This window comes from Ranitomeya imitator, chromosome 9, assembly GCF_032444005.1.
Source record: "Ranitomeya imitator isolate aRanImi1 chromosome 9, aRanImi1.pri, whole genome shotgun sequence".
Classification (NCBI taxonomy): domain Eukaryota; kingdom Metazoa; phylum Chordata; class Amphibia; order Anura; family Dendrobatidae; genus Ranitomeya; species Ranitomeya imitator.
Genome location: NC_091290.1, coordinates 100,696,721 through 100,716,088, shown reverse-complemented (window position 1 = coordinate 100,716,088; position 19,368 = coordinate 100,696,721). Strand labels below are relative to the sequence as shown.

Here is a 19,368-nt window from a genome sequence, read left to right as displayed (position 1 = left end):
CCGCAATGTTATGCGTATTGAGGATATCGTCCAGCCCTTTTTAAAAGCTGTTATAGTGTCTGCCATTACTACATCTGGTGGTAGAGCATTCCACAGCTTGACTGCTCTAACTGTAAAAAACCCTTTCCTGTTTAGCTGCCAGTAACGCCTTTCTTCCACCCGTAATGAGTGCTCCCTAGACCTTAGTATGATCTTTAAAAAGAATCAGTCCTAGCACAGATTCCTGCTGTCCCTACTGCTGACTATATCCCAGTTAGAGAACGTACCATTTACAACGACTATTTCCTGTCTTTAGCCAATTCCTTACCCATCTGCATATAGTTTTCCCTAGTTCCTGCTTATGTAGCTTCAGTATAAGGCTATTGTGTGGTACAGTATCAAATGCCTTTGCAAAGTCCAGATAAATAACATACCTGCATTACCAACATCCAGATTTGCACTCACCTCCTCATAGAAACCTAACATATTGGTTAAACATGACTTATCTTTCATTAAACCATGCTGGTTGTTATATATTATATTATTCTCAGCAATATATTTCGACAGGTCATCTCTTATGATGCCTTTAAAAACTCTGCACACCACTGATGTCACTTTTCAGTCAATAGTTACCTGGATCCACCTTCTTACCTTTCTTAAATAATGACACCACGTCAACCATCCTCCAATCTTGTTGCACCACCCGATACCATAGAGTGTAAGAATATTAGATACAGTGGTCTGTCAATCACTGAGCTCAATTCCATCAATATCCGTGGATCAATGTCATCTCAGCCACGGAATTAGCCAATGTTTAATTTGTTCAGATGCAGGCATACTGCTTTTTGTGTTAAACTACTTATATCGGGTGGTGAACTTTGATTTTTGGCTTGCTGAAAGATCCCTGTATCAGACAGGTCATTGGTGAACATGGATGAAAAGTGCCTATTTAATATTTCAGCCTTTTCCTTGTCCTCTATAATTATCTTGTTATTATCGTCTTTTAAGGGGCCTGTTTCAATTCTCATGCTCTGTATCTTGCCTTCTACTCTTTTTGAGAGGGTGTTCATCTTCATCAGCATTTTAATGATACAATAGGTGCTAGAATTTCCTTTCCCTTTATTCCCAGAACAAGTCCACCACTGTGTAATGGCTTCCCTGCCTCTTAACCACCTGAAATCTCATCTCCATATCATGTTTGTGTGCAATTTTACAGACCAGAGAACAGTTGACTCCATCAAATTTCTGTAATCCATCTTGACATCTCTGCAGATAGGGATGGATTATACTTGACAATAGGCAGTAGACAACATGCTAGATAGAAGAAAGACACTTAAGGTACCTTCACACATAACGATATTGTTAACGATATCGTTGCTTTTTGTGACGTAGCAACGATATCGTTAATGAAATCGTTATGTGTGACAGCGACCAACGATCAGGCCCCTGCTGGGAGATCGTTGGTCGCTGAATAAAGTCCAGAACTTTATTTCGTCGCTGGACTCCTGCTGACATCGCTGGATCAGCGTGTGTGACACCGATCCAGCGATGTCTTCACTGGTAACCAGGGTAAACATCGGGTAACTAAGCGCAGGGCCGCGCTTAGTGACCCGATGTTTACCCTGGTTACCATCCTAAAAGTTAAAAAAAACAAACACTACATACTTACCTACAGCCGCCTGTCTTCCAGCGCTGTGCTCTGCACTCCTCCTGTACTGGCTGTGAGCGTCGGTCAGCCGGAAAGCAGAGCGGTGACGTCACCGCTCTGCTTTCCAGCCGCTGTGCTCATCCTATTTTTATTACGCTTTACATTTTAAGACTATGGTGCGCATCTCTTCTTTTTAACTTAACACCTGGATCCCACCAGCAGCCACCGGTGGTACAGATAAGATATCTAGCCTGACTGGTGACAAATAGTACATTTAGTCTATATTAGCTCAAAGCAAATGTTCCCTTTTGATCATCATGTGACGTGCCATTGACATCCTAGAAATTGTTAATATGAAGGGACACCGCACCAGTCCAAGTGCAGTGTACAGTTCCACTGATTACAGCAGAGCACATACAAGGAGCAGGGCACTCAGATGACCGTTCAGATTAGCAATCATTGAGTCCCTGTGCACCATCACCGCCAACGACATGCCAGAATCTAATCAGAGGTGAATATTGAGCTTATTGTTGCTTATTTCCTGCTGTTCAGTATATTATTGGGAAATTTGATTGGTAGTAAAATAAGATAGGAGATTGGCTGCAAATTTTAAAACACTAAAATTTCCAAAAGTGCTTGTATTTACTAGCTCTATCCAGCAATATCAATCTATGAAGATGGGAATAACCCTTTAGCACAGCACTTTTTGTTACTATACTGGTGTTTTACCTTTTGTGCCTGCTTAGACAATGCAGCTTTGGGTATCTTCACCGGCCATTTTAGTGACATATGATTTTCAATAGGTTGTGAATTATTATAAATACATGTGGCAAAGTGGCAGATAAATGTGGATGGTAGAGGGGGAAATGGAGTAGACGGAGAAATGGAGATTTTTGAGAACAAATAGGTGTTCAGTCAAGGTAATTATGACAAAGACCTTTCTGGTCATATAACTAGACAGGCAACAATGCATTTACTCTGCTTATTGCCGTTCATGGACCATCATTAAAGCACAGTTGAGAATTTCCAGGAAGCTTTCCATCCAAAGAGGCAATTAAAGCCACTTTTGTTTGCTGCACATTTAAAAGCTTCTGTGTTACTTAAATAACATAAGTGAAGCCTTCATACATAAAAAAAAAATGTGTAAGTATGATGAAAATTTACTTTAGGCTGCATGATAATGTGCGTAACAGCTCCCGATAATGCAGCTGCACAAGATGCAACTAGGCCTTTTTTCGAAGTAATCCCTCTTATTTATATAGTGGCATATTCTATATCACCGTATCGAGATCCTCACCATTCACACCAGTCTCTTCTCTCCATGAGGTTAATTTCTCTTCACTACTCCCTATATACACCCAAGAGACAATTCCAATTGCTGCCAATTAACCTATGAGAATGTTTCTGGAGTGTGGAAGAAAACCCATACAAACAAGGCAAGAATACACAAATTCTCTTGTCCCAGGAATCTCTTTATGGTGTTTACCAAACTGGTTAATTCATTTTACATTTTGATAGATTGGACTTTTACTGATTCAGGGATGCCAAGTATTTTTATTTATATTTTATTTATTTTTAATAGAGAAAAGGAGGGGGTATTAGAACTTTTTATTTTATTCTTTTACTTTTCTTTTTAGTCTTTTTATGGTATTTGAACTTTTGTTTGCTTATACTATGTGTCATAGGATCATGGAATGTTAGAGTGTGAAGGGACCTCCAGGGTCATCGTGTCCAACCCCCTGCTCAATGCAGGATTCCCTAAACCATCTCAGACAGATGTCTGTCCAGCCTCTGAAGACTTCCATTGAAACTCGCCACCTCTCTTGGTAGCCTGTTTCACTCATTGATCACCTTCACTGTCAAAAAGTTTTTTCTAATATTTAATCTGCATGTTCTCGCTGTATCTCAGTTTCATTTAATTGCTTCTCGTGTTTCCATGTGCAAATGAGAATAATGATGGTCCCTCTACACTGTGACAGCCCTTCAGATATTTGTAGACATCTATTATGTCTCCTCTTAGCCTTCTTGTATGCAAGCTAAACATTCCCAGATCTTTTCACTGTTCCACATAGTACATACTTTGCATTCTGCTTGCCTTCCTATTTGCTCTTCTCTGAATTTGCTCCAGTTTTTAATGTCTTTTTTAAAATGTGGTGCCCAGAACTGAACATAGTATACCAGATGAGACCTGACCGAGGACTAATAGCAGGGGATAATTACTTCACGTGATTTAGACTCTATGTTTCTCCTAGAGCTATGTTTGACTTTTTTGCTGCTGTATCACACTGCTGACTCATGTGCAGTATGTGATCTATTAGTATACCAAAGTCTTTTTCACACATGCTGTTGCTTAGTTCTATTCCTCCCATTCTGTAGATGTAATTTTCATTTTTCTTGCCCAGATGTAGGATCTTGCATTTCTCTCTGTTAAATACCATTCTGTTAGTTGTTGCTCATTGTTCAAGCTCTCTAGATCCTTATGAATCCTTTCTCTGTCTTCTCTAGTTTTAGCCATCACACCCATATGGTTTGTGCTGAAGTTTGTACTCACCATGTTAAAGTTTGTGAATAAGGAAACTTTTTCTTCACAGATTTGGTGGAGCTGGACATCTTTCTTCTTTTGCAACCATTTATTACCACTCTTTGAGTACTATCACTGAGTCAGTTATGAATCCACCTAACAGTAGTCTTATCAATCCCATACTTGGTCATTTTTTTAAAAAGGTTACTATGATATAGTTTATCAAATGCATTGCTGAAGTCGAGATACACTATATCTACCGCATTTCCCTGAGCCACCCAGTCAGTGATTTCATCATAGAAGGAAATTACGGTAGATTAGCATTGGTATAGCACTAGGACTCACTGGCCTGTAATTTCCTGGCTCCATCTTCTTTCCTTTTTTGAAGATTGGGACAACATTTGTCCTTCTCAAATCTTGACTTCTGTTCTCTAGGATTTTTCAAAGTTTCTGGCTAGTGGTTCTGCAATTTCCTCTGCTAACTCTTTTAGCACCTTAGAATGTAATTCATCTGGACCAGGAGATTTAAATTCTTTAAGTTAGCTAAGTGCTCCCTCATTGTCTTTCTGTTTATAGTTTGTGTGCATTCTTTTATTTCTTTGATAGCACCATGAAGAGCAGTTGATGTTACAATTGTTTTCTTAGAGAACACAGATGCAAAATAGGAATTTAAAAGTTTGGCCTTGTCAACATCATTTTTGACGACTTAGGTCTTTTTCAATCTATATAACTATGTCCCCCATCGTGGTATAATGTTCCACATGCTGGAATAATATCCCCCATCCCGGTATAAGGTCTCCCATGCTGGGCTCCATCCATTCATCTGCAGCACATTTTAAAATGAAGCAAATGATTCTACCTTTCTCTGCTCCCATGCCATTCTGCATCCTCTTCTATAGCTGGCAGCTGACTTTGGAGTGACGGGGGCAGCACACGAAGTCACTGCCATGCATCGTGTCTACTGCCAGCCCCGGATTGGGCGGCGGTGTGTATTGCAGCGCAGGGATCCAGCGGGTCTCAATGCCACAATACATTTCACCTGAATGTGCTTCCGAGGATTCACATTTAGGTGAAATTGGTGTAGTCGGCCTCCTCTCCAGCATGCGCCAAGCCGCATCTGCTGCGTCCATGATTGTTATGCCCCTGGTAATATCTGTATTCAATGAAGACAGACTTTCACATTAATGAGATAGAAGATGACAATTAGTTCTCATAAATCTCTATGGATAAGGAGAAAGGAGGAAGAGGAGACCAACATTCTGCTGTAAGCTCTCCCGAAACGAGTTACATTTTTCCATAGAACTTTATAAGCATCGAATAGGAAAGTCTGTATTCATTACATACAGATTTTATCTGTGAATTAAGAATTTTGAGAATGAATGATTAGTCCAGGAGAAAGAAGAAGTGGATTTTTCTGATAAGATACATTACAAAGTTCTTGTTTTTGAAGTGTACTATTAATTTATATAAACAAAGGATATACAACAACAGATATGCTTTAAATTCAAAGAGAGTAATAAAACAGAGTAATCTAATGTAAATTCGTTTCTGGGCAAAAAGCTCCTTGTAGACCTCTTCCAATGCTGATGTTTTTCTGGTGACCCCTCTGTAATGAGGCTATGAGATTGACGAGTAAACTGGAATGATTTGTTACAGACATACATATGCTGTTTGCTTAGATTTAAATTATTCATTTTTGCATCATCTCCTGCACTATCTAGGAAGCTGCCCTCATTAATTCAGCCTTTTTAAACCTCCAAACAAGTGAATACATTATATATAATTCATTGTACCTGTAAGCTATGCATTTCCTATCTGAAGTTACCTAGTGTGGACAGCTGCTAGAGTGCTGAGCACAGATCAAGTGGGTGTGTATCAGATAGTGTGGAACACATACAGTACGTGCTTGTACTAGATAAATGGGGTAATGATCCGTTTCTGTAAGATTCAACACATCAAAAAGTTCTTTATAATACTGGCTCACCTGCAAACACATGCAGAATAGTGGTTCAGTATAATACTATTATATCGGGTGCTTGACAGCACCCAATGCCAGTCATTAGGTCTTGATTAATTGGGCCTATAGACTATAACACTAAAAAATAGTTATTAAAGTGGTCCCTGTCTTTTTCTCCTGCCCAGCTGTTTGATTGACAGGGTGCCATGTGTCTGGTTTTGAACCCTTGAGCCTGTGTTTTGTGGTTGGCTTCTCTGTCTGCCAAGCCACAGCAGAAACACATGTTCTCCTGGTGTTTAGTTTCTGTTATCCTTGCTTCAATCTTTTTTAGGGTAACAGGTGTTTTAATTTACTAATTCGTTTGCCCTATCACCTTTCTGGTGCAGCTTTATATACTTACCCCTTGCTGATATTTCTTGCTGGTGATAGTCTCATTTGATTGTCCAGCCATACTTCTGTAGTTTAAGTCAGTCAGTGAAAGACCAGGTAGGGTTTATCTCTCTGTTTTTGTTCTTTACCTTGCACCTCTCTTCTGTTTCTTTTTAGGAAGTAGGCAGCATATTCTCAGTGCATACTTAATCCTAAATTTTGTGTTTCGTTGTTTGTTTTACTCACTCTGGGATCTCTTTCTATTTCAGCACTCTGCTCTGCCCTAAATGTTTTTGTAGGAGCAATGTACTTAACGGCTTTTTAAGCAGCATAGGTCTGAGTTACCATTGTCTAGTTTGTGGTTAGGGCTATCTCAGCTCACGCAAGATCCGCTAGGGACTGTGGGGTCAAGATCTCTACTCTGTACAGCAACCAGAAGGGTCATTTGCAGGTTTTATTGAGTTAACTATTTTTCCAAGTGAGTTGCTACAATACCATAACATAGCGATACCCTTTTTGTTCTGTCCGCACCAATGAACTGACAAGTTCTGTTTAGTGTGTTCTTGTTTGGCTGACAATCAATCATCTCCTACCAGTTCTTCTAAAACTTTACTTGGGATCCAAAAATGTGAATATTTATGGTTTCTACCTACCAAAAACAAAGATTGCCACTTTGAAGGCTAAAATCGTTTAGGCAAGATATAGATAAGGCATTATAGGCTCAGATTGGTGGATCTTTGGGTAATCAACCCAGGGTGGAAAATTCACTGATGGAGATAATTGCGGTCTTTTTAATACCAAAACTAGAATTTTGACCTCATGTGGTTGTCTTATTGGAATAAACTAATGTAGCGTATCTGTTGAAGCAAAACTTCTGTCTAAGGCAATGCTATTTACTAGGAAAATGTTTGTTATAAAGGAGTTTCATAGACAAGCATACTACATATTCAAACATGAACTGGACTTTTCCTTGGTGCCTGTATGGATTGGTGTCAAGATCCTTTTCTTCAACTGAATAAGCTTTATATATGAGAGTTGTTCAATAATTTATCTACCTGAATATGAAAACAAACTTTTTTGATAAAATTGAACATATTACTTTTTAATGTAATCCCTCTTTACTTAGTCTATTTCAACTCTAGTGATCATACATCCAACCTCAGAATAAAATGAAACTTCTTGATGCTGCAAGAACTCTGTCATTGCCTCTGACTGCATTATCATCAGGAAATTGTTGTCCATGCAGCAGTTTCTTCAGATTCTAAACTAGAAAGTAATCACTAGGAGCAAAGCCTGGACTGCAGGGTGGTTGGTTAAGCTCCATGAAGCTGCATTCCCATATAGCAGTTTGTCATTTGCAAAACTTGTGAGCTGACACATTGTTATGAAGCATTAACACACCTGCCGACAACTTCCCACTGCCTTTCCCTTTGATTGCCTCACATTGTTTCATTGTTGAACCTTAGGTGTCTCTACTAATTGTTGACTTGTGTGGCATGATTTGTAGCAATAAAACGCTTTCTGTATCCCAAAAAGTGTTGCCATGATGTTTCCAGCTGACTGCTGGACACAACATTTCTTTGGAGTTGTGACCCCTTGTGCTTCCATTGCATGGACTTTTGTTTGGTCTCAGGATCATGGTGGTAGACCCATGCTATCACCCATTATAATTTGATAATAGAAGTCTCCTGGATTTTCTATAAGCATGCCTAAGGGTACCGTCACACAGTGCAATTTTCATCGCTACAACGGTACGATCCGTGACGCTACAGCATCGTAACAAAATCGCTCCAGCGTCGTAGACTGCTGTCACACTTTGCAATCTACGACGCTGGAGCGATAATTTCATGACGTATGTGCGATGTAGAAGCCGTTGGTTACTATGCGCACATCGTATACGATATATGTTACACCATGCGATCATGCCGCCACAGCGGAACACTAGACGACGAAAGAAAGTTTCAAACGATCTGCTACGACGTACGATTCTCAGCGGGGTCCCTGATCGCAGGAGCGTGTCAGACACTGCGATATCGTAACTATATCGCTCGAACGTCACGAATCGTGCCGTCGTAGCGATGAAAATTGCACTGTGTGACGGTACCCTTAGTCCTCCTTTCTAAATTACTGCCAAGATGTTTTTTGCCAAGAAATTTTTGACATGAGCAAAACATCACGAATGATACCAGAAAACTGAAATGCCTAATTCATGAGCTTCATCAACTTTAACCCAATGATCTTCCAAAATCATGGCATCCACTTAACGGCACATTTCCTCTGAATATGCTTCAACAAGTCGCCCTGAATGGGGTCAACTTCACTTCTCTACCCCATTTAAACTGCTTGGCCTAAAACTTGACTAGATATTAGGAATGTGCATCCTCACCATATACGAAAACCATCCTTCCATTGATTTTTTAAGGATTCTTTGGCAGGTATTTAATCTCCGATTGAAGCTCCAAATCCCTCACTTTCTTTGTAGAGCCGCACTGTACTCACTTGCCATCGTGTCACTTCCAGTACTTTCACCAGACTGAACTTCTAGCGTGTCTGTTGCATGTCGAGACATGTTTTACATGCACAGAAAAAGCCAGCTCTGTAAACACAAGCAGAACTGCTGAGGTAGATAACGTATTGAATACTCCTCATATAGCAGTGGGAAAATCTGTTTATATAGAGCTAAAGCTGAGTTTTTGTGGAGGAAACTCCACTTCTCAAGTGCCCCATCAAATATGGCTATGGCATGTAAGAATGATCTTCACCCATTTTGTCATGAGATTACACTTTAGGTAGTGCGAATCCTCGCCATGCAAGATCTAAAGCTGGAAAAGCTGCTCATGTGTACAGACAATTAGAATACCACTGTACTCACAATGCTTCTGTATCTGGGGATGAATGTAGTTCAATTACTTAGAGTCAGTGTTAGATCTCAAGAGAATTCTTGTAAACCGTTATATCCTACCCAAAGGCGCTATATTTTCTTCCGGGCTTTTGATTGCTGGATTTACCCTCATTTTATCTTTCCTTTTTAAGTGCCAGCATTGAGCAGTTTCTTGCACTTTTTCTTGTCACACGGTAAAACTCCAGAACACGATGAGTCAAGCATTGATTGTAAGGAAAATCAATGATGTTTGAGACAAAAAATTAGAGCACAGCTTATTATCCTTTGACCAGCTGACGAAAGCATCATGTATAATCATTGCAGTACTTCATTATTAGCCACCATATAGGTCACAGAATATATGTCCGGTCACCTTGTCAGAAGTCCCATGGAGTTCTGTCCCCTTCTCAAAGCATTGTTACCAGTATTAAACTTTTTCACTTTTGTCTTCTGCTAGTAAAGGAACCGTTTTTTATCCATGTTACATCAATTTCTATTGAATAAAAAACCTTCAAGAAATGCTATTTGCCTGCTAATAGGGGTAATCTGCAGGTAAATAGTGGTGACTTTTTGTGTACCCGGGTTAGTGAAAGGGTGGCTACAGGTAAAAAATTAAGTTACAGTGCCTTGCTAAAGTATTCGGCTCCCTGGTACTTTTCAACCTTTTCCCACATATCATGCTTCAAATATAAAGATACCAAAAGTAAATTTTTGGTGAAGAATCAATAACAAGTGGAACACAATTGTCAACTTGAACGAAATGTATTGGTTATTTTAAGTTTTTGTGGAAATTCAAAAACTGAAAAGTGGGGCGTGCAATATTATTCGGCCCCTTTACTTTCAGTGCAGCAAACTCACCCCAGAAGTTCATTGTAGATCTCTGAATGTTCCAATGTTGTCCTAAATGCTTAATGATGATAAATATAATCCACCTGTGTGTAATCAAGTCTCCGTATAAATGCACCTGCTTGTGAGCATTATCTCAGTAAATTAGAATAATTAACAAATAACACCTGCAAAGGCTTCCTTAGTGTTTAAAAAGGTCCCTTAATCTGTTTCAGTAGGCTCCACAATCATGGGGAAGACTGCTGACTTGACAGATGTCCAGAAGGCAGACATTGACACACTCCACAAGGAAAGTAAGCCACAAAAGGTCGTTGTTAAAGAAGTTCACAGAGTGCTGTATCCAAGCATATTAACGGAAAGTTGAGTGGAGGGAAAAAGTGTGGAGGAAAAAGGTGCACAAGGAAGCGGGATAACCTAAGAAGTGGGTGGCCCGGGGCCCATTCTTCAGGGAGGCCCATTTTTCAAGGTGTTGCAATATGTAATGCAAAAGCACAAAATTAAATGAACACAAGTTTATTTACAAATATCATTTACGCAGAGTAATTCAGGTAAAATCATTCATTTTTTACAATCCAGGCACTTTTCGTGCTGCAAAATCACTAATGATTAGTGTTGAGCATTCCGATACCGCAAGTATCAGATATCGGCCGATATTTGCGGTATCGGAATTCCGATACCGAGTTCCGATACTTTCAGTGTATTGGATACCGGAATCAGAAGTTCCCATAATTCAAACAGCCAGAATTCAACCAATGAGGAATGATTAGAAGTGTGGGCATATCCTGTTCTGCATGGTAGGCATGTAACTAATGGCATGCCTGTGATTGGCTGCTGAAATGATGTCATGATGCACTGTAAAAGTCGCTGCCGCCATTTTGGGTTCACTCTGCTATGAATTTAGTTAGGGACAGGACGCTGTGTTCTGACTGAGGGCCAGTTTTGAGATAGCGATTTGCTTCATTGTGCTTTACCCAGGCTAATTGAGCAACCGCTGTGTGAGAACCTTGTTTTGCCTTGCAGCGCTGTTCACAGGTGTCTGCAAGGTCTCTGTGTGTGTGAGTGCAGCTCACTCTGTAGTGTGTTCTGCAGCCACTGCTGGTTGTAGTCAGCTCAGGGTGCATCACTGCTTCATACCGTTCCATTGTCCGCTTTTCAATTAGTGCAGCCTGCTGCACATTTGTTCAAATTTATCCTATTAGTGGCTTCCAATCCGTATACAGCTAGATTGTGGGAAAACACTATATAGGAGTACATAGAGGAGCTTTTTTGGCCTTGCAGCGCCGTTGTCTGCATGGTCTGTGTGTGAGTGCAGCTTACTCTGTAGTCTGTTCTGCAAAAAAAAAAGTGACTGAAGATCCAGAGTGAAGTCCTGCCGCGCTCCGCGATGGAGAATCCTCTTGTCACGCCGACATAGTGGCTCCGCCTCCTTCCTTGAACGTAGCTGAACAAACTCTCATCTGATCTAATCCGAGGGAGCGATAATATAGCTGAATAGGTAGCGCCTAGAAGCTTCTGTTGGGATCGGAGAAGGCTGCCGCATGCCATAAGCTAAGCATTAGGTACAGGGAGGGTACTAAGGAAGTCTGGCTAGGCTAGCCAGGTCAGTGGATGCTGACGCAGGTCAGGTGCCATGACTCTGCCGCTCTGCGCCAGCCACTGAGATGTAGGACCGTAGCCAGGTCCCTATACTTTCAATAGTTTCTCTTTTGTTAAATGTTTCTTATCATTAGAAACAATTCACAGCAAAGAGACGTATATTTTACATGTTTCAAGATATTTATCCCTATATTGGTGGGAGGCCCTGCTTGGTGCGTGGCCCAGGGCCCGGGCCCCTTGGGCCCCCCTATATCCGGGCCTGCAGCCTTGATAGGATTGTTGAGAAAAGGCCATTCAAATATTTGGGGGAGATTCACAAGGAGTGGACTGCTGCTGGAGTCATTGCTTCAAGAGCCAGCACACACAGATGTATCCAGGACATGGGCTACAAGTGTTGCATTCCTTGTGTCAAACCACTCATGACCAATAGACAATGCTAGAAGCGTCTTACCTAGGCCAAGGAGAAAAAGAACTGGTCAGTTGCTCAGTGGTCCAAGGTGTTGTTTTCAGATGAAAGTAAATTTTATATTTCATTTGAAAATCAAGGTCATAGAGTCTGGAGGAAGAGTGGAGAGTAGTGATGAGCGAATAGCATTGTTGCTTGGGTCTCCCCGAGCATGCGCGGGGGATCTCCGAGTATATGTTAGTGCTCGGAGATTTAGTTTTCCTCGCCTCATCTGCATGATTTATGGCTGCTAGATAGGCTGAATACATGCGAGGAATGCCTGTTTGTTACGGAATTCCCACATGTATTCACGCTGTCCAGCAGCCGTAAATCATGCAGCTGGGGCGACGAAAACTAAATTTCCCAGCACTAAGGCTGGTTTCACACTTGCGTTTCAAAACGCATGCGTTTAAAAAAAAACAAAGAAGAAATGAGGAATCCAGCTCAACGAGGTAGTGAAAAAAAACTTCTTTCTTTATTCACTTGGAAATATATTCAGTGGAGGATAAAAACATCAGCAATACAAAGGATAAAAAGCGATATCAATGCGTTTCTGGTGACAAAGCACCCTTAATCATGATAAGGGTGCTTTGTCACCAGAAACGCGTTGATATCGCTTTTTATCCTTTGTATTGCTGATGTTTTTATCCTCCACTGAATATATTTCCAAGTGAATAAAGAAAGAAGTTTTTTTTCACTACCTCGTTGAGCTGGATTCCTCATTTCTTCTTTGATTGTCTACGCCCTGACACAGCGGCTCCGTGCTCCGAGTCTCCAAGGATGTCGATCATGGTGAGCTGGACTTTGTTCGATGTTTTAAAAAAAACGCATGGTGAAAAAACGCATGTAAACGCGTGCAAACGCTGCGTTTTTTGACGCATGCGTTTTTGCATGTGGTGAAAAAAACGCGGCGTTTTGACGCTTTTACATGCATTTTTTCATGCATTTGCGTTTTTTAAACGCATGCTGACAAATGTGTGACAGCTGCCAATCATCAAAATAAAGTAAAAAACCCACTATAAACAGAAATAGTTAGGGTTAGGTGTAGGGTTAGGGGTAGGGATCATAACCCTAACCCTAACTCTAAAGGGATCCTAACCCTAACCCTACCCCTAACCCTAAGCCTAAAGGGATCCTAACGCTAACCCTAAAGGGATTAGGGTTAGGGGTAGGGTTAGGGTTAGGATCCCTTTAGGGTTAGGGTTAGGGGAAGGGTTAGGGGTAGGGTTAGGGTTAGGATCCCTTTAGGGTTAGGGTTAGGGGTAGGGTTAGGGTTAGGATCCCTTTAGGGTTAGGGTTAGGATCCCTTTAGGGTTAGGGTTAGGATCCCTTTATCACCTTTATGGTGGGGGGTGGCATATCAGTGTGTTTTCAGTTTTTTTTAATAAAAACGCATGCGTTTTTAAAGCAAACAAACGCATGTGCTTAAAAACGCATGCGTTTCCATTGACTCCAATGTATTTATTGACACAAAAAAAGGCATGAAAACGCATGCGTTTTTATGTGTCAAAAAAACGCCTCTCAAAAATACTACAAGTTGCATTTCTGAAAAAGAACACATGCAGCAAAAAAACGCATGCGTTTCAAAACGCGACCAAACGCGTACAACAAAAAACGCATGCGTTTTCAATGTTAAATATAGGAAAAAAAATGCATGTGTTTTTTTGTGCAAAAAACACTGCAGACAAAAACGCAAGTGTGAAACCACCCTAACAAATACTCGGAGATCACCCGAGCATGCTCGGGGAGACCCGAGCAACAATGCTATTCACTCTTCACTAGTGGAGAGGCCACAATCCAAGCTGTTTGAGGTCTATTGTGAAGTTTCCACAATCAGTGGTGGTTTGGAGAGCCATGTCATCTGCTGGTGTAGGTACACTATGTTTTATCAAGAACAAAGTCAGCGCAGGTGTCTGCCAGGAAATTTTAGAGCACTTCATGCTTCCCTCTGCCGATAAGCTTTTTGGAGATGGAAATTTAATTCTCCAGCAGGGACTTGGCATATTTCCACACTGCCAAAAGTACCAATACCTGGCTTAAAAACAACGTTATCACTGTGCTTGACTGGCCAGCAAACTCGGGTGACCTTAACCTCATAGAGAATCTATGGAGTATTTTCAAGAGGACGATGAGAGACACCAGACTCAACAATGCAGACAAGCTGAAGGCTACTATCAAAGCAACCTGGGATTCCATAACACCTCAGCAGTGCCACAGACTGATCGCCTCCATGCTATGCAGCATTGATGCAGTAATTGATGCAAAAGGAGCCCCGACCAAATATTGAGTGCATTTATAGAACATACATTTCAGTAGGAAAACATTTCAGATTTTAAAATCATTTTTCAATCTGGTGTTATAAAGTATTCTAATTTACTGAGATAATAACTTTTGGGTTTTCATTGGCTGTAAGCCATAATCATCAACATTAACAGAAATAAACACTTGAAATAGATCACTCTGTTTGCAATGACTCTATCTAATATATGAGTTTCACTTTTTGTATTAAAGAACTGAAATAAATTCACTTTTTGATGATATTCTAATTTTGTGAGAATCACCTGTATGTAGATAAACTACTATATTATATCAGTACCACCAATGATAAAATGCCACCAAACTGTGGTCTTGTCAATTAACCCTTTGACGTTTGCACAGATCTCTACGTGAATCTAATCCCTGGGTATTAGATGCTGATGCTCGTCTATAAGAGATCTGTTTGTAGTTTGCAAACCTTGGCAGGGACAGCCTTGTTAGCAAAAGGGTGAAGACAAAGCCTTCATGACACTTTTTCTCCCTCCCTACATAGAGCAATCAAAGAACAAAAATTTGCTGATCCAGTTTGTTTTCTTGCAATTCCTGTGAAATTGCCTGGAAAGCACAGTGCACCGTAGTAGTGGCGTAGTGCGTGTGCTTTTCAGCTGGTTATGATCTTGTACATGTCTATGACTAGTAAAGCAGGTTTACTTATATTTCATTCCATTTCTGCTACTATCTGGCCTCTACATTCACATTTTTTTTGTATTGACATGATACCATTTGACACCTATTTTACTGTATAGACATTATTTTATTTATTCTTTTTATGTTTGTGTAGCTTTGAAGTCCTAGTATTATTCCATTTTCTCTCGTTGATAGATCTCAATTAGTAATGAACGAACATGCTTGGATAAGCTGTAATTTGCACGTTCCCGTGATAAGTTTTTGGTGAGTTTTTAACGCCACGTATTTTCGCTTTACATAAAGTACAGCATCTTACAGTTCTAGAAAAGTGGATGGGGAGTCCTAGAAATCTCATGGCCGCTGTGCCTTTGTTTTTTAACATTGAAGAATTTGACCAGCGGTGCAGTTTTTTTTAAATCTGCAATCAATCTCTTGTGGTAAATATGTGTTTTATTTGCACATTTTTCTCATAAATTTGAATGAGATGAGGTAAATCTGTAGATGCAGGAGCACATATGTGTTTTATTGGGTTTCCAAACGCAATAAAAACATATGCAAACCATTCATAACTTTATCAATAAAGTTCTATAAACGCTAAGTAACAAGAAGTTTCTAAAATAAAGTACGGTAGTTTTTTTTTTAAAACATTCAATATTAAAAAAAGGCAGGTAAAAAACGCCATTAAAAAATGTAAAAAGTGCAGGAAAAACACAATGAAAAATGCTAATAACCTAATATCTAATTGGTGCAGAAATGATGAAGAAAATCTGCAATGTCAAAACTTACCAAATATCTCATTGTTTGACCTTAAAGGGGTTTTTTGGGACTAAGTTAATTTTTGCTAAGAACTAACAAGCAGGTAATGGCTAGCTATGTGCCTGTTCGGCCCGGTGTTGATTTCTGCTCTGCCAGCTATTCAGTGACTTCCGAGATATCATGTCGACGGGGCAGCGGCTTCTCTTCTGCTCTGCTTTGTTGGAGAGGTGAGGCTGTTGATATCATACAGTGGGACAGCTGGCTCCCCATTGCCTAACTATGCAGTCAGCCATCAATCAGCATGACGCCAGCAGGCTGGAAGAGAAAGAGCTTCTCTGTTGGTGTGAGCAGGAGCAGTCTATGACCACTCTGAGTCGGCACCAGGAAGAACAGGCAGGTAACCAGAAACTACCTGCCTGTTACTTCTTAGGCCAATAGTTCAATAATAAAACAGTCTTGAAAACCTCTTTGACCTAGATGTTTGTGAAACTTGGTCCAAGCACAGTCTTCGATGTACGGACTGTCCACATGTCTCCTGACCATACACGACAGCCTGCTGGCATTCCATCCATTGCGGCCTGTGCTGGGATCGGGAATCATGGACGTCCTCATGAGCCCTAAATATTTGACTCCGTGCGTTTCTAGATAGCTAGATTTGGGAGGAAAGACCAGCACCAGTGCTCCTGAAGTCTACATGTTCAAGGCAAGGACAGCTGTCCTGAGTATTAATTAAGGCTAAAATCATCAGAACCGAGATGATGGTGGAAAACGTTCTCTAGAAAACTAGTTGCGATTTGATCCTGGTAATAATGAAGTGTCCCAGATTATATCCCAATGGTTGAAAGATCTGATTATCATAATAGGCCATGCATCCGATCGTGTAACAACCTTCCTTCTAAGTAACACGGTGTCCAGATACTCTGGAAAGAGCTCTCCATCTGGAGCTCCAGCAGCCGGTGACAGATAGTACACGGGGAGGGCATGTTAGCTGAGTGATGCCCATGTACCAGGTCAGGAGGACGAAGGCAAAGAGTGACAGACATCCAAGAGGGGACACTGACGAAACGGGAGTCAGCAGACAGAAGTGATGCACTGTCGCGCACAGGTACGAGCGTAGGAAAAGACATTTATTTTCTGAAAAACAAACAAAAACCGAAGTGAAAACACTGATGAAAAAACCTGTCATTATTGATGTACAGAATACAGGGAGAATGGAAGAGGTGGTGGAGTAAGGGGCCCGGTGACGTGTGGCTCCATAGCTCAAGTGCCCACAGCTTTGACGCTGGATGGTAAAGTGATGTTAATATTGTATAGATGAGCTAATATTTCCTAGAAGGTCACTTGCAATAAGAGGTGTAGAACAGCAGAAATACCACACATCCGTCCATCAGAGGACCACTCCAAGTCAGCCACACACAATCACCCTTGAAAAAGAGTTCCTGCAGCTTCATTAACCCAGTGTAACCCAGTATAATATGTTACAAAGTAATTTTGGAATTTTATAGATTTACCATCATTTTATTTTCATAACTTAATGGTTCACATGAAATTAAACAACTTTGCAACATATTATATCTCCTTCTAGACTGATCATTCATTTTCAAGCTCCTCAGTTCAATGGGTGAAGTCTGTTGTCACTGAAACTAAATGTTCGCATTACTGACAGTTAGTGCTCAGAAGGTTCTATGGAGAACGGTACCTGTCATTTCAGCAGAATGTCTGTCTGCCTCTAGCTCCTCTCTCCTCTATGGAATTTTTAAAGCACTAAATGTCATTTGCTATCTAAGTAATGTAAAAATCTGTCTTCTTCACTGAAAAGATTTTACAGATTTTACCCATAAATTGAGATGACAGATTTCCGATAAGATACTGTATATTACAAAGTTTCTTATTTCCATGTGAACTATTGAGTTAGGAAATAATAATCAAAGGGAATCTGTCACCCCAAAAATCGCATATGAGCTAAGGCCACCGGTATCAGGGGCTTATCTGCAGCATTCTGTAATGCTGTAGATAAGCCCCCGATGTAACCTGAAAAAGGAGAAAAAGATGTTAGATTATACTCACCCAGGGGCGGTCCCGCTGCGGTCCGGGTCCGATGGGCATCGCGGTTCGGTCTGGCGCCTCCTATCTTCATCAGATGACATCCTCTTCTTGTCTTCCTGCCGCGGCTCCGGCACAGGCGTACTTTGTCTGCCCTGTTGAGGGCAGAACAAAGTGCTGCAGTGTGCAGGTGCCGGGTCTCTCTGACCATTCCCGGCGCCTGCGCACTGCAGAACTTTGCTTTGCCCTCAACAGGGCAGACAAAGTATGCCTGCGCTGGAGCCGCGGCAGGAAGACAAGAAGAGGACGTCATCGTATGAAGATGGGAGGCGCCTGACCCGGACCACAACGTCCATCAGACAGGACCGCAGCGGGACCGCCCCTGGATGAGTATAATATCACCTGTTTTTCTTACCTTTCAGGTTACATCGGCGGCTTATCTACAGCATTACAGGATGTTGTAGATAAGCCCCTGATGCCGGTGGCCTTAGCTCATACACGATTTTGGGGGTGACAGATTCCCTTTAAAATGATGTCTACTCTTTAAGGCTGGTTTCACACGTTAGTTTCTCCGGTACTTGTAGTGACAGTTTTCTCACGTACCGGAGACACTGACACACGTAGATCCATTCAAGTGAATGGGTCTATGCACATGTCAGTGTGTTTTGAGGGACCATGTGTTTGTGTGCAAAACACGCTGACATGTCTGTTTTTATCCGGACACACGGGCCGCCAAACGTGCCACACACGTGCACACGGAGAACACTGTACACTGTCACTGCGCACAGACGGCGGCGGGGGAAGCAGCGCTACTGTAAGCTGCTGTTCCCCTGCGTGTGGTGCTGAATGTGGCTTTCATCCATTGTCCCCTGCTCTGCCGGCAGCAGTGCGAGCAGGGGACAATGAATGAATAAAAACCCGACATGGGGTCCCCCCTATATTTTACAACCAACCCGGCAAAACTCACAGCTGGGCGCTGCTATTCTCAGGCTGGTAAGGGGCCATGAATATGCCCCCACCCAGCCTTAAAAAAAGCAGCCACACAGCTGCCCAGAAAAGGCGCATCTATTAGATGAGCCAATTCTGGAGCTTTGCCCACTTCTTCCCACTTGCCCTGAAGCAGTGGCAAGTGGAGTAATGAGGGGTTAATGTCACCTTTCTATTGGAAGGTGACATTAAGCTGACTTAGTAATGGAGAGGTGTCAATAAGACACCTATCTATTACTAATCCTATAGTTGTTAAAGGGTTAATAAAACACCACACAGTGAGAAAAAATATTTTAATGAAATCAAACAATATACACAGTTTTACCATCTTTATTAGTCTGCCATTACAGTGAAACCCTCGATCTCCTGTAAAAAATGTTAAAATAAAAATATATAT

At 41.2% G+C, this 19,368-nt stretch overlaps 1 protein-coding gene across 2 annotated transcripts in view; it reads left to right on the top strand.

The window, feature by feature from the left end:
• The window catches only part of SMPD3 (sphingomyelin phosphodiesterase 3), a 347,664-nt gene that overhangs the window by 62,603 nt on the left and 265,693 nt on the right, over positions 1-19,368 (top strand). Inside the window, exon 2 of one of the 2 annotated variants that reach the window (XM_069740343.1) lies at positions 15,381-15,449. The exons of the other annotated variant lie outside the window; for it this stretch is intronic. The gene's annotated coding sequence lies outside the window, so the exon portion shown is untranslated. The remainder of the gene's footprint in view (positions 1-15,380; positions 15,450-19,368) is intronic. 2 annotated transcript variants of the gene reach the window in all.